At 34.1% G+C, this 16,652-nt stretch overlaps 1 protein-coding gene across 6 annotated transcripts in view; it reads left to right on the top strand.

Annotated features, from left to right (window-relative positions):
* The window catches only part of LOC123566576 (uncharacterized), a 322,257-nt gene that overhangs the window by 199,848 nt on the left and 105,757 nt on the right, over positions 1 to 16,652 (top strand). The window contains exon 1 of one of the 6 annotated variants that reach the window (XM_045360821.2): positions 8,034 to 8,165. The exons of the other annotated variants lie outside the window; for them this stretch is intronic. The gene's annotated coding sequence lies outside the window, so the exon portion shown is untranslated. Of the gene's footprint in view, positions 1 to 8,033; positions 8,166 to 16,652 lie in introns of those variants that run through there. 6 annotated transcript variants of the gene reach the window in all.

Raw genomic sequence — 16,652 nt, 5'->3', positions numbered from 1 at the left:
GCTTGAGATGATGTCCGATGTATTATATCCAGAACGTCCAAACGATAACGTCACAAGCCTTTCCTATATTTTTATTTAGGAGTTCGTATCTTTATTCGGCACCATGTCAATGTATCCATTACTACTGCTGCTGATTGATAGGTAATGGCCATATCATGAGACCTTCAACCAGCCATTTATTTTGAAAATGCTCATTGAATTCTAGAGGAGTGTCATCTTTCAAGGAAAGCTTTAATAATTTGATCAAAGTGCACTATCACCTTTGCAGCGGCAGCTGCCAGTGTATCCAGTTTCAACAATTTGACATATAGCAATGATTGCTGCTGTTCCATGATTTTCTAATGACACTGAACGTAGTTTGACGAGGTCAATGCTTTTGTTTTTACATATTTCCTTGAATATTTATCAGTTAGCTAATAGGTACTACACGTATTATTATTCACAGCCTTATTACTCTGCGCGCCTGTGGGCGCGGAGTATTTATGATGGCTTATTGTCAGTGCAATGTATGTCGTAAATGATGACTTTGTCCTTTCGATTTGCAAAATTTTAAAAATTCATTTTTAATGTCTGGCCTGGCCCATAATAAATAAGTCATCATTTTTAAAAACACAAACGAAAGAAATAAGTTCATAAGACAGGAAATAAATCAAAGAGCAGAAAAGAAAGTAATTTTTGTCGGACATCACTTTCAAAATTCCTTTCCTTTTCAGTTTGATGAATGCGCCAGAAAGAAATAGTTTTGATCCATAAACTCTAAAACATGTGAATGTGCATTTCTAAAGCACATATTGATGGCTTACCAAATATTGTAAGTAATTAAACGTAAGCGTATCTAAGTAATCTGTTCTGTACCGTTTGAGTAATTTGCGTAATGATATTGGCAGTAGCTGAGCAAATGTTTCGCGCAAATAAATAATCTGCGCGTTTTGTAATCGCGCAACGCAGATAACCAATTTGTGGTTTAAACATACTGATTTTATCTTACGACAAACTTTTATAAGAGAACCTTTCATATAAAATTCTTTAATGATACAAATGACAAAAACCAGAAATGCTTGAAGGTGTGAATTTCCCGAGCCGTTCTGTTTTAAGTGTATATTTCTATAAATAATAGAAAAAGTGATACATATACCTATGCAGATACTTAAACGTCCTTAGAAATTTACGTATTATTTCGTTTTTTTTAGAGTTACTAATCGTCATCTCAGTTGTATTTTATAAACACTTATTATTCTTTAACATTTAAAAACTGAAATTGTAACTTTCACAAACACACGAATAAAATATCAAATTCTGACAGGTAATTCTTTGTAACTGAAATTGTAACTTTCACAAACACGCAAATAAAACATAAAATCCTGACATGTATTCTAAGCATTTTTCATAAAATTTTGTTATTTTTACCAAGGAAGTGTAATTTACGTCCTTATTATAATTCAAATTAAATTATGCCAACTGGTAATCTAAATCGCCACATTGGTTTTTCCTTTTAAAGTGTGAGTTTCACGCATCTTTGTTAAACATTCATGAAACCCAATCAGACTGTCTGTTTGCCACGGGTCTACAACAAAGACACCAGTATCGTTATATCACCTCCTGTTCTGCCAGTACTACATACACTGCTTTGTTTGGCGTGGTTTCCTTTTGCTGCATCTTGCAGCAACTTTCGTACTTGTAGTTATATTTAAGTAAGATATTTACAAAGGGAGTGCGCGCAGGAAATTTGTTTGACAATTATTTATCTCTACACTCTTAAATAATTTCTGGCCATGAAATTGCTTGCTATTGATTAAAATCCAGAAAACAAACTTAGCAGGGAAGAAATTTGCTGTAATACAGAATATCAATTCTAATCTTGCCATATATATTTCATAATCTATTCTGTCAAAGTTATTTTTATCTATTTTGTTCTCTGCACTTGGCAATACAAGAACTGGAGCTTGTTGCTATAAAATCTATTTATTTTATGTTTTTCGGTGGTTTATCGAAATATAACGGTGAATTATATCCTGATAAACTCACTGACCACTCAGTGAAAATTATCAAATCTGATACCCGGATTAACGTCAAAAAGTTTACCAAGCGTACTGAAAGCCGGAAACAATATGACGATGACGTCGTTAAAATGACGTCATCTTTGCGATGCTTCCTGATAAAATTTCCCGCAAATTTCGACATTTTATTGAAATAAACACAACAAAAGTAGAGTTTTAGACATAAAATAAACAGAAAAATTGTTGGTATCGATGTAATATCACGGTAATTTCACTCGTGAACACCAAAAGTTGTTATTTTCACTCGTGGCTGCGCCACTCGTGAAAATATCACTTTTGGTGCCCACTCGGTGAAATTATAACGTGATATTACACCGGAACCAACAATTATCCTCTATATAATATTTGGATCTTTTTATTACAGAAAAAAGATCATTTTGCTTTTTTTTTCAAGTTAGATTTCTATTGCGCATAAATAGTCTGATAAAAAGTAGCTAAGGGTCAACATTCCGTATATCAGTTTTAGCAGCAAGACTCAGCCATAATTCACCAGTCATAATATTTCTCTACTGTCAAAATGCTGTCATATAGCCACGATAAACTACAATCATACACAATATGTATGCTAATCAGACACAATTACAGATTTTATTACATTTTATACATTGTTTTGGCAAATCAAAGTTAGAAGTTTATAACTTATTTCTATTCTATACATGCGAATTCCAAGGCTTCGATTTTGTACATTAATCTATATTCATTCAGAGAACCTAGAACTTCTTTAGCACAACACCAACGCTGAGAATTTAGGGAGCATTAAAGAAGGCCATTGCTAACTTGGCATCACAAGGATAAAATGAAAAGTAGAGAGCATTAAATATTATGTGTGCTTATTGAGCACCACGCTAATACGGAGGACGTTAGCGAGTATCAAAGAAGATATGGGCTTATTGATAACCAAACTATATTTAAACGAGGGTATCTCAAAGACAAAATGAGCTTACTGAGAACCACACTGATACAGAGAACTTGAGAGACCCTCATAGAAGGTGTTTGCTGTTTGGAACCACACTGGTACAGCTAATGTAAGAGAATTCATTAACCTTTAGCCTGCTGGCGGCAAGTGATTCTGCCTTTGCGTCCAGTGCAGACCAAGATCAGCCTGCACATGCATGCAAGCTGATCACGGTCTGCACTGTTCTCTATTCAGATAGTAAATTTAAGTGAAAGCCCCTTCGAATAATACATGGTACTGCCCAGATTGAATGATGGACCAGTCCATTTTAGAAATTTAGCAGGGTAAAGGTTAAAGAGAATATGTGCTTAATAAGCACCTCACAGGTATAAAGAACATGAGTAAGCATCATAAACGATATTTGCCAGACGAGCATCATACTGAAACAAGTAACTTGGGAGAGCTCGAAGAAGATATGTGAGAGCATCATACTGAAACAAGTAACTTGGGAGAGCTCGAAGAAGATATGTGAGAGCATCATACTGAAACAAGTAACTTGGGAGAGCTCGAAGAAGATATTTGACAGACGAGCATCATACGGAAACAAGTAACTTGGGAGAGCTCGAAGAAGATATGTGAGAGCATCATACTGAAACAAGTAACTTGGGAGAGCTCGAAGAAGATATGTGAGAGCATCATACTGAAACAAGTAACTTGGGAGAGCTCGAAGAAGATATTTGCCAGACGAGCATCATACGGAAACAGGTAACTTGGGAGAGCTCGAAGAAGATATGTGAGAGCATCATACTGAAACAAGTAACTTGGGAGAGCTCGAAGAAGATATTTGCCAGACGAGCATCATACGGAAACAAGTAACTTGGGAGAGCTCGAAGAAGATATGTGAGAGCATCATACTGAAACAAGTAACTTGGGAGAGCTCGAAGAAGATATGTGAGAGCATCATACTGAAACAAGTAACTTGGGAGAGCTCGAAGAAGATATTTGCCAGACGAGCATCATACGGAAACAAGTAACTTGGGAGAGCTCGAAGAAGATATGTGAGAGCATCATACTGAAACAAGTAACTTGGGAGAGCTCGAAGAAGATATGTGAGAGCATCATACTGAAACAAGTAACTTGGGAGAGCTCGAAGAAGATATGTGAGAGCATCATACTGAAACAAGTAACTTGGGAGAGCTCGAAGAAGATATTTGCCAGACGAGCATCATACGGAAACAAGTAACCTGGGAGAGCTCGAAGAAGATATGTGAGAGCATCATACTGAAACAAGTAACTTGGGAGAGCTCGAAGAAGATATGTGATCACTGAGCACCACATTTATTCATAGAGTGAACGTTGGAGTACCACACTAATAAAGAGAACGGGAGAGAGCTTAAAGTTCTTTTATAAGCTCTATAGGACCACATTCGTAACAGATCGCATTCGTAACAGGTAAAATGTGTTACGAATGTGTTTGTCCAACATGGGGGTTGACATGAGAAGCATATATGTATCATGTTGAGTTTTATAATGCAAGTGTTCAGTGAGTTGGTTGTCATCGCAACATCATTAATTGACTGTCATAAGCACCATCACAAGCTAGCGTCGTCGTTGCCGACGTCAGTGACGTCATAAAGTTGTTTGAGCCGCATCATGAGAAAATGGGCATCTACGCAGTCTGATCATGGCCCACACCGTTCGCTGTTATTTCAAAGAAGGCTTATTCTACCAGAATATGAATTTTTCTGACCCTAATTCAAATGCATAAATGCACAGGTCAGCCTAAATATAGACTTTCCGGAAATTCACGAAAATGTCCGAATGCCAATTTTCCCGTGACGTGGCTCAATTTTTATTAATCATTCCTGCATCTACTGCCAATACCACTATAATATGATTACAACTTTAGCTACTTCTACTGTTACCTCGACTTGCTGAAATGTAGACCCATATGCTCAGGTTATTGGTTCGAACTCGGTGGCGACGTACATTTATACCTATCTTTCGTCATCCAGAGCTGTTTCAAGTTCGTTGACAAACAGGAAGTTGCCATGTCATGGGACAAATTATATACAACTTTTCACGGACGGAGTCGTTAGCCTTAATTCTAGAAGGGCCTGACCTTGTGCTGCGAACTAATGTCTATGAAGATTTTAAGAAAATACATCTTATTTTCTAATTACCCTCACCGAACTGAGCCCGCCTGTGAGGTTATAGGTCTTGTTTAATCATAATCCCGCCTTGAAATAGCGGAGTCTGTGCGTTCGTGCAGTTTTATATATATATATATATATATATATATATATATATATATATATATATATATATATATATATATATATATATATATATATAGGTTCTTGCCCTTGGCATAACTTGCCCATACATATTCATATACATGTATTCATGCATTTGGTAAAAATGAAATCTTACAAACCAAAGCCGATATGGGAAATTTCTAAGTGACATGTACATGTAGTACCATGCTACTATGAGCAGATCAGTCATGATAACGGTATTTTTGCCAAGTTTAATTGCCAGATAACAAACCAGTACCAAGATAATAACCTAACTCTCTAATCAACAAGAGGGCCGTCATGGCCCACTATCGCTCACATGAGTAATACTATACTATACATGTTATTAAATGTGCGATTTTTGCCATTTTAGGGGTCATAACTCTAAGACAAATAGCATGATATGGCTACTCTTCGATGAAAAAAAGCAAGATCTTAATGATTTATAATTTCAATGCAAGTTTGGTCAAATTCAAATAAAAATGTGATCTCTGTCATGTTCACAATGCTAAAATCAGCAAATTTGTCATTTTAGGGGCCATAACTCCAGCACAAATGTTGCTATATAGCTGGTTTTCGTAGGGAACCGAGATGTTATAGATATATAACTTCTATACAAGTTTGGTCAAAATGAAATAGTAAATATGGTCTCTATTGTGTTTACAAGACTAAAATAAGCAAATTTTGCCATTTCTGCCATAATTCCGAGACAAATGGCGCGATATGGCTGTTTTAAAAGGAGGTGAGATCCTATATAAGTTTAATAAAATCAAAAGATAAATGTAGTTTCCATTGTGTTGACAAGGATAAAAATCATCATTTTTTTGCCAATTCAGGGGCCGTAACTCCAAGTCAAATGGTGCAATACGGTTTTTTAAGGAACCGAGATCTTATAGATATATAAGTTGTATGCAAGTTGAGTCAAAATAACAAAAATATGGTCTTTATCGCATTCACAAGGCTAAAATCAGTAATTATTGCCATCTCTGGGGCCATAACTCCAAGACGAATTAGGTGATATGGCTGGATTTCGAAAGGAACCGAGATACCATAAATATATATATATATATGTTCTGTGCAAGTTGTCAAAATCAAATAATAAATGTTGTCTCTATCGTATTCACAAGAAAAATGTGAACGGACGGACGGTCGGACAACAGACGACGTACAAAGGATGATCACAATAGCTTACTTTGTCACTTCGTACAAGTGAGCTAAAACATGTTACAAATGTGTTTCATATGTAAAAATGCATATTTTTGTTCATTTTTCCGATTGAAAATGACATGTGACAAATGTGATCAGATGTCACATCAAAAATCGGCATCGATCACATTCGTCTCAAAAATTGTTACATATGTGCTTAATTTCTGTTACATATGCGATCTCATCTGTAACACCTGTTACATATACGATCGCATTTGTAACACCTGTAACAAATGCGATCTGTTACGGATGTGGTCCTACAAAGCTCTCTCCCGTTCTCTATATTAGTATGGTACTTAATAAATATATATCTTATTTGATGCTCTATAAATTGTTCATGCCGTACTTTTATTTGCTGAACAAATTATTTATGAAGTGCCATATAAAAAATCTCCAGTTTTTTCAGTTTGTCGTGTCCTACATTGAACCTTATGACGAAAGTATTTTGATATTCGAAGAATAAGGAGAGCATGCTCACATTGACATTTGGTGTGACAAGTGTAACTCTACCTGCGGTTTTTCTAGAGTTCTGCGCCTTTTTAACTTTAAAATATTTGTTAAATTTTTTTTTCATAGAGTACAATGCGGTGTTTTCTTCACTGCAGAAACGATGTTAAAACTTCACACTCATCTTTTTGGTAATAACACAAGGTTACGACATCAAGTTCTGTAACTCTTTCCTGATGAAATTTAACAGAAATATCATTCTTCTTGCGCTAAGGAAATCTAGGTTGAAGTGCAAAACATTTCACTCTCCAGAGTCAATGTAGATATTGAATTGAAACTTTATACAAGTTTTTGAGGTGGATAAAACATGATGAGAGATGCATGTACTTTATCAGAGTTATGTTCCATTTTGGACTTTGAAAATGCTGGATCATATATTTTACATTGAAATCACTATCTCCTAAACTCTTACATGAATTTGGACGGTATACTTATTCTTAGACAGAAAATCTAGTTTACTGACAAGCCTTCGCATTTTCTAGAGTGTTGTCATAATACAGCTCTTGTTATTAGTAATACAAGTCATGCTGAATAACTGATATAATAACGTGTATCTATACAGCCGATGTGTTATCTTGATATTTGTGTCATATATTATTATACATTTTTGTATAATATTTATATATTGATTTATATTGATCTGTGCCATTACGCAATATGTCGCTGATGAAGGCCGCTTGGTAATTTAAAATCCTATATTTGTGATTTATAATTTTATCATACATCAATATTAATTGTATGAGTATGACTGAGTCTTAATTATAACAGTCGGGCTTGAAAATTTACATTCTTTGGCACTCAACACTATTTTGTTGGCGTTATACCATGAGAGCATGCAAAAGTACAATTGAATGTGGAATAAACTCAGTTGTGAGTAAAACTTAATAGAGTGTTGTAAGAAATATAGCCAATACATGCCGAACAATCCAATTATAATATTTTCTCAGCGGTACATTAAAACTTTTACATCGTAATCTCACGAGATCTCGTATCTGTTTTCTAAATTAGCTGATGAAACATCTCATTGATTCTCATGTCTTTCTAATAAAACGCAGACTTTGTTTGTGTATGAATGTATGAAGTTCTGTCGGAGAGAAGGATTTATAACCTATACAGTCATTTGTATTCGTGTTACTTGTTATTACAATATATAATATAACAGTCAAACATCTGTCTACGTGGCGCACAATGTTACGCATATAGGTTTGTATATTGAGATGTTCCTGGCATCCAGTTATTACTTTTGTTTGAAGAATTTTTTATTTTTATAATCACGTATTATAGCTGAACTTCAGCTTCACGTCTGATTATCATTTGATTAGTGTAAACATGTATTATTGTCATAATCTGGTTTCACCATATTATATATCTAAACCTATTTAGCAAATTTCAAACGTGTTTTTTTTTTCAATAACAGAATCAAAATTTGATGTACATTGGTTTCTTCCCGCAAAATGGCAATAGCTATTTATTGGATTCAAATTACATAATTAGCTCCCCGAAACAAGCGTGTTACTGGATTCTTCTGTTATCATAACCATATTCGAGTCATCCGGCTTGGCCTGTAGCATCCTGCAATAATTGAATGGTTCCACTTGATTATGTTTAGCCGCTGCCAAAGTTAAAATTATAAGCGCGGCTTATGTAATAAGGTTTAGGACTCATTGATGCTTTACTCCTAGACGGAGGGAGTGGAATTTGTCTTTCAGCTTGCTTAGCCGTGCTCTTAAAAGTTATGCTCTTAGTGCTCCGACTTCGGACAAATTGTTGAGTACATTGATGTACTTATACCTTAGATTGACCTTAATCTTATGTTTTACTTGATATGATCTGGTATTTTGTCACTAATGTTGGAGCCTTTCTCAGCGGGGAGTGATTTTATTTAAATTGTAATGTCTAACTTATCAAAAATAGGGTAAGTGCGAGTTAGGCATGCCCTAAGCCTTTATATAGGTTACTGACCGTTCTAAGGCGGTGCCCCTATTTTCAGCACGTGTTCTGTCTGTCTATCTCTTATTTTGTGTTGCGTATGTTATCTTCTCTGTTGTTAGCGTTTCTTTCGTCTTTCTCCTCACTGTGTTTGGGATGCTCTGTGCTTCTGGGAAAGCTATCTTTTATGCAGTTCAAGTTTAATATCCAACTTGTCAACGATTATGTGTATCCTAGGCACAGAGGTTTGCCTAATAGTTCAATAGCAACATAAATATGTGTCAAAAAAGAAATTTTACAACCAGCTGTCAATTCATGAAGTAGGTATTCACTTGAGGGAAAATACTTGTACCAAACTTTATATTAAACCACTAGCAAAGATCGGTATTCAGTTCCTGATGTGACGGTAGAGTTGGATATATACGTAAATACATATACAGATATATTAATATATGTGTCAGATCTAATTAATTTACTGACAGGACAAGTTGGTGTTCTTTAAGATAATGTATTTATTTATTTTCATTTTTTTAAACTTACTTATGGATTCTTTTATTCTGATGTCTGGGAATAATCTTGAAATATGATCAGTTTGAAAAGAACAAAATGATAAAATTATATTTAATCAAATTTATCTTTACAAATTTTAACCCATTCTTCTGCATTTGTATATAAATGTTCAATATTAGTAAGACCTAAAGACTTCAATTAAATCAACTGTGTGTTCGTTTTCACATTATTATAGACTTAACATAGACTGTAAGACTTGTTTCCAGCCTCCGCTGGAAGTAAGACAATTTGAACATTTCCATTCGCGCTACGAATACTAGTATATTTGATATATTCTGGTGATTTTCAAAAAGAATAAACAAATATCACCAATGTACCAGCGATCATGTATCTCGATTCAACAATTGATAAAACAAGAAAAGAAAAAAATGAATATAAAAAGGTTATTTGACAGAAAAAAATATGAATAAACCGTTTATAGTGTTGCATTTATGACCCTTACCATCTCGCTGATATTTTCGTAATAGAAAACATAATCAGCCTTTCAGTTGTTTACGGACGATTAATTTCCAGACCCGCCTTTTACATTTGTTCTCAAAGGTAAGAGCAAAACGATTTGGAACCGATGCAAGTATTTGAAAGGTGTTGTAAAACCTAATAAATGTTTCGCTGAATGTTTCTAACAGACGTAATTATAGTACGGAAACATTGTTTTCGCAATTTATGTTATGCAACACATGTGTCTTACGAAAACATATTGAGTTTAGAAGCAGCTATATGTGAATTCTTATAACCTTTTAACAAGATTTTGTATAATGATAGTAATTATCAGATGTTGACATTAAGGAATACGGTTTTTCTTGGGTTTACAAACGATCACTCCGGGATACTGAATCGTATTTCATTTGTTCGTTACGTTATTATTTTGATACAGTATGTTTTAAATTTGTTTGAAACGCCCAGCCGTGTATCCCTGCAGAGTCTAAAGGTATCGAAATAGCATACTTATCAAAGAACTAACAAAACGAAAACGTCAAATACATTTGAAGCGTTTGAAGTAAAACAGATTATTACGTCCGGTAATGTTGTAACTATAAAGATGATCTGTAAGCTTTAATTGGAGCTGCTAGATGAAACCGCATAAGTATCTCTGTTTAAATGAAGTTGTTACAACAGTTAGTGACAATGCTGGCTAAATAGTGTTAGTTTTTTTCATGCGACAGTCCTGCACTTTCTATATAACGTTAATAAGCAAGTAAAACTATCATGAACATTCAGTTACGGCTGATGGTGTATGAGGAGAAACTGGAAAACCTAGAGGTGGGTCACTTGTGACACTGATTTCAAAGCTTAAATTACAGTCTAAGCATTAAAAATATAAATCAAAATAGGAACTAAAATCAGTCCAATTCTTCGCAATGTTCTTGATCTGGATATATGATAGAAGTTAAAAGCTTTAAAAGCTCAACTCCACTATTTGCTCTTATTTTGGATTTTTAGCGTTACCTCGATATAAATATAAAAAAGGAATTAAAAGTTTTCAGACCGTCAATATGATCTTGGCTTTGAACGTTCGATTTTAATCTTGATATGAAACAGAATTCAAAGTTCTCTAAATCTTTACCGAGAGCTTGCTCTGAATATGAAAATGAACCTCAAAGCCGACAACTTGACTGTCCGGTTATCGAAACAGCAACTAATTGTTTTCCAAAATTTCAGATCTTCGGTGTGATCTTGATCTAGATATGATATGGGAATCGAAGAGTGTTCGGTTTTTCATTGTGACCTTGGTTGGATGTGATACAGGATTCAAAGCCTTTACAGTTCTTCAGTGTGGCGATGACTTAGACATGATCTAGACATGATAATGAAATTGATACCAAAAGTGTTCTAATTATTTAGCGTGACTTTAATTTGGATCTTCATTTGAACTTGATCTGTGTTATAATAAAGGAACCATAAACTCTCAAAGTATCAAGTGACCATTATCTGGATACAAAATAGGAACATATGCTTTCTAACTCGTTATTTCGACCATTATCTGGATATGAAATAAGAACTAATGCTTTCTAACTCTTTAGTTTTACCAGCCATTATCTAGATATGAAGTATAGGTTAATAAATGGGAGAGAGGTGCCTTTGAGTGATAATGGCCCTGGCAAGGTGATAATAGCCCGAGGGATTTAGCCCGAGGGCTATTATCTTCTTCCAGGGCCATTATCACTCAAAGGCGCCGCTCTCCCATGTATTTACCTGTTTATTACATGTTTACCTATAACATAGTGAGACTTTTTTTTGTGTCATTTTTATGGGTACTAGCTTGCATCTTCTGGCACAATAAATTTCAGCTTTTCAGTTTCTATATTATTTGCATAAGAGTCTATTTACTGTATAAAATCAAAGACCTGGATAGTTGTACTTTCTTGCCTAATGCATAATTTAGGGATAAAAATATGTTATTTCACGAAGAATACACGATGTTACGCTCAAGATGATAAAATAAAACGGAAATATTCGCTGTTTACCTCCATGAAACGCCATGACGTCATTTCTGTTTACGGACGTTAATTTCCCGCGCTAACGCTAGGGGCATTATCGATAATGGCCCCGGAGCTTATTATGATAATGTGATAATGCATGACGAAATGCGATAATGGGAGAATTTTCAGCACAAATTTGTTACTATTTATAGGTACTCATGTAATAAATAGGAATAACAACGTTAAGACATTCCAGCTCCATCGTTTGATCCTAATCAGAATGTAAAATAGGAATCATTTTCTTCTAACTCCTCAATATAGCCTTGATCTGGATCTTTAGTTTCACCTTGATCTGAACATGAAACAGAAACCAAAGGTTTTCCATTTTTCAATGTGATCTTGATATGATGCTTCTCTATTCTTCTGTATAGGCAGATGCTATTTTATTTGAGTTTTTTGATACTTAATATGCTGTTTCTTACTGTTTTTCTCGGGCTATTTTGTCAATAGTTTGAACGAGGTGTACTGTTATAGCTAGAATGCAAACAACAGCGTTTTGACCTTTTTATTATATATACCTTTTCTTTGTTTTCACTTTTTTTCATTCGCAGCGCCATCAATATTTAAACGTCGGTCTGAACATTTACCGATCATATGATTATTCAATATGAGTTACGGGAAAGTATATGAAATACATGTACTGAATGAAAAATTAGTAGTTTCAGTCACTATTTTCTGACGTTGATGAAGTTTTGTTGGTTAAATGGTCTTTTATTCTGCTTTATTTTATGTGTGTTTAAGGGTCTTACATTTTACTTTGTTATTAATTGGAAAAAGGTCAATTATTCATTATAGATTATGTCACATCTGAATACTATCTATATGAACGAGAAAGGATGAGCATGACCTGGACTTTCATGGTGGTATATATTACCAATAACTTTTAAATTTGTGAAAATTGTGAAATTTTTTCCAGAAAAGAAAATGATATTCGCCAAAAAAAAGAATAAAGTTTCCGTGATTTGATTGGAAGTTTTCGCGAAAATAGTATCCGGTCGTCGGAAAAAAAACTGCCAGAATAGTGCCTACAACTGCATAATGATAAGCATTTAACTTTTCGCGAAATCTATTTGTGACAAAAAAAATGTAGATTTCGTGAAAATAAAAGTTTTGACGAAATGAAAACAAAAATTTTTGCGAAAATTAAAAAAAGAAGATCGTTATTTTATTTGAACATTGAAGTAGGAAATTCATTCATTTTGCTTGAAATGTTTTAGGTTTTGGAAGATTTTTAGCTAATAAAACAATTTTTCAACAAACAAAAATTCATGAAAGCAGTCCTTATTCATGAAAAGAAAGAAAATGTTTCGCGCGAAAATAACTCTGTATCGTATGCAGTACTTGGCACTTTCGTAGATATTCCACCTGATCAAAGAAGTATAATATATTTATTTTTATAGCTCTTTGACCTGATAGTGAGACTATAACTTAAGTGGATGAAAGCCAATAGCCCACTATATTTCTTTTAATAATAGTCAATAAATAGATTCTTGTTAAGTACTTATGCTCTTTTGAAGAAATATTTCCGCTATGTGTAAAATTTGCACCCGCACAATATTTGCGTATCAAAATTTTGTTCACATGCAGTTATGTGTTTTGAGTGCAAGTAAATAAAAATAATAATTACCATGTTAATAATAATCAACAGTTTATGAAGGCAGTTAGACATTACTCTTTAAGCTCACCTGAGCATGATAATAATAGTAAACATTTTATGAAGGCAGTAAGACATTACTCTTTTAGCTCAACTGAGCATGATTACAATAGTACACGTTTTATGAAGACAGAAAGACATTACTTTTTTAGCTCACTTGATCACGATAATAATAGTAAACATTGTGCGAAGGCAGTAAGACATTACTCTTTTAGCTCACTTGAGCAGGATAATAATAGTAAACATTTTATGAAGGCAGTTAGACATTACTCTTTAAGCTCACCTGAGCATGATAATAATAGTAAACATTTTATGAAGGCAGTAAGACATTACTCTTTTAGCTCAACTGAGCACGATTACAATAGTACACGTTTTATGAAGACAGAAAGACATTACTTTTTTAGCTCACTTGATCACGATAATAATAGTAAACATTGTGCGAAGGCAGTAAGACATTACTCTTTTAGCTCACTTGAGCAGGATAATAATAGTAAACATTTTATGAAGGCAGTAGGACATTACTTTTTAGCTCACTTGATCACGATAATAATAGTAAACATTTTACGAAGGCAGTAAGACAGTACTCTTTTAGCTCACCTGAGCACGATAATAATAGTAAACATTTTATGAAGACAGTTAGACATTACTCTTTTAGCTCACCTGAGCAGGTTTATTAAAAGTAAACATTTTATGAAGGCAGTAGGACATTACTTTTTAGCTCACTTGATCACGATAAAAATAGTAAACATTTTATGAAGGCAGTAAGACATTACTCTTTTGGCTCACCTGAGCAGGTTTATTAATAGTAAACATTTTATGAAGGTAGTTAAACATTACTCTTTTAGCTCACCTGAGCACGATAATAATAGTAAACATTTTATGAAGGCAATTAGACATTACTCGTTTAGCTCACCTGGGCACAAAGTGCTCTGGTTAAGTTATTGTGATCACTCACCGTCTGTCGTCCGTCCGTCCTTCCATCGTCGGTCCGTCGTCCGGCATACCCGTATATGGTAAGGATTTTTGTGGACTTAGAATTTTTTTGAATTTCTTTCATTTGTTGTTCCTGTCCGTTGGGCTTCAACAGTCAAGTTATTTAAATTTTGCTCCCGTCCTCTGATGTAACCCTTCGGGCGTATATTGCCCCGCTTGGCAGAGCTCTTGTTTATATTTATAGATGTTGTGAAACAATCAACAACTGTAGATTTTTATGCAAATTTTAATCAAAGTGTTGTGCTATGACATATTGTATATATAGTACAATAGTGTTTATACATTATTGACAGGTATCAGATCATTATGTTAAACCGCATTAGAGAAAATTGGTGACATTCCAGTAGGGACCTTTTTATTGCATGGCAATACTTCATTCACTTGTTATATATAGCGTTCCTAAACTTGCGCTTTGATTCTTAAGCAATGCACTTACGTCTATTAATGTCTATCAATAGTCCATGTTACATTGAAGTTTCTACAGTACTTTTGCAGAAATTCTAAACAAAATGAAATACTAGAAAGGTGCTTCTGTCTTAGCAAAATAAGCAAAATAAAAAATTGAAACATTTTATCATAAAATCTATTCAAATCAGAATAGGCTGGTATTATGTGTCTCTCCTCTTAGTGGAGCTTTTAAAGAAGTGTCATCGAATTTGTGATGGCATGAAGATGTCATGTGATTATCAAGCGAAAAAAAAAGACTATCTGATTGTCGTATTTTTTTTTCTTCGTGGTTTTAAAGCAAACAGAAATGGGAAGGCAATCTTTTTGTCATTTCACAGTTTTTAGAAAATAACTCTTAGTTCTTTTCGCTTAAAATCTCACGCTTTGCCTAATTATATACAGAATGAGTAATAAATATTATTAAACCGTCGTAACAATAAGTATACTTACACATAACACAATAATTGCTTTTAAATAAGTGTTAATCCTCTGTATAACGAACTTACTTAGTTCAACAGGGAGAACGCAGATCTACAGCTCAAGGGGTCGTGAGTTCGATTCCCGTGCAAGGTGTATGTTCTCCGTTAAAAGACATTGTGTCCGAAATAATTCGTCCTCCACCTCTGATTCATGTTGGGAAGTTGATAGTTACTTGCGGAAAACAGGTTTGTACTGATACAGAATCCAGGAACACTGATTAGGTTAACTGCCCGCCGTTACATAACCAAAATACTATCGAAAATCGGCATAAGACCCAACACAAACTAACTAATTCTTTTATATACAGGTATTACCTAAAATTTATTTAAAATACCAAAGTCTTTCAAGCATTGTTATAGATTTGAATGCAACAGGTGTAAAGATGGGTGCTTTTCTTTCTAAAATTCTCATCAGCAATGCAGATTTACAAACTAAAAAGGGGGAAATGTACTTATAACTGTGTAATAATTTAATTCTCCTATCCCTGCCTATGTGTTACTTTAACGAAGAGATTATCTTTTTAAAAGACTTAGATTCTGGAAAGGGATTTCATTGAAAAAAGAACATCAATATCTTATGACCAGTACTGCGGAGATGGCAGAGCAGTAGAAGAACGATTTAAGTTTCGAACTAACTGACACTGTTAATGTTTATGTTTTAGTATACTGAGGCAAGCACTGAACTAACGTGCGGTTCAAACGACTCTAACTCAAGTCAGTCAATGGTTTTACAAGTTTCATGTAATATATAACACTATTATTTCTTTTTTAATAATGATTCTTACACAACCCATAACATGTCTTTATAATCATATAGGAAAACAACCTGTGTACCATTTTGCTTGGCCGTTACATTTTACTCCTTCCGCTTGTAACCTAAAGTCTATGCCATAATTCCATTTTACGGAATATTCCGTTTATCTAAGGACTAGTTAATAAAAACAAGATAAAGTTTAAAAGTGTACTCACATTTATTTTGATAACATCTCGTACTGACTCGTGAGCAGAGCCATAAACACGTTATAACCTCTATGACAAAGCTAACCAGACGCAGAAGTGGCATCATAACAGTATGAACTGTAAAACTAGATCGAATTCAAATTTTGATTTGACTTAATTTTGCGTTATAAGATAATTT

This window comes from Mercenaria mercenaria, chromosome 8 (assembly GCF_021730395.1).
Source record: "Mercenaria mercenaria strain notata chromosome 8, MADL_Memer_1, whole genome shotgun sequence".
Classification (NCBI taxonomy): Eukaryota; Metazoa; Mollusca; class Bivalvia; order Venerida; family Veneridae; genus Mercenaria; species Mercenaria mercenaria.
The sequence above is the reverse complement of the archived record's forward strand: the minus strand, read 5'-3'. Positions and strand labels throughout refer to the sequence as shown.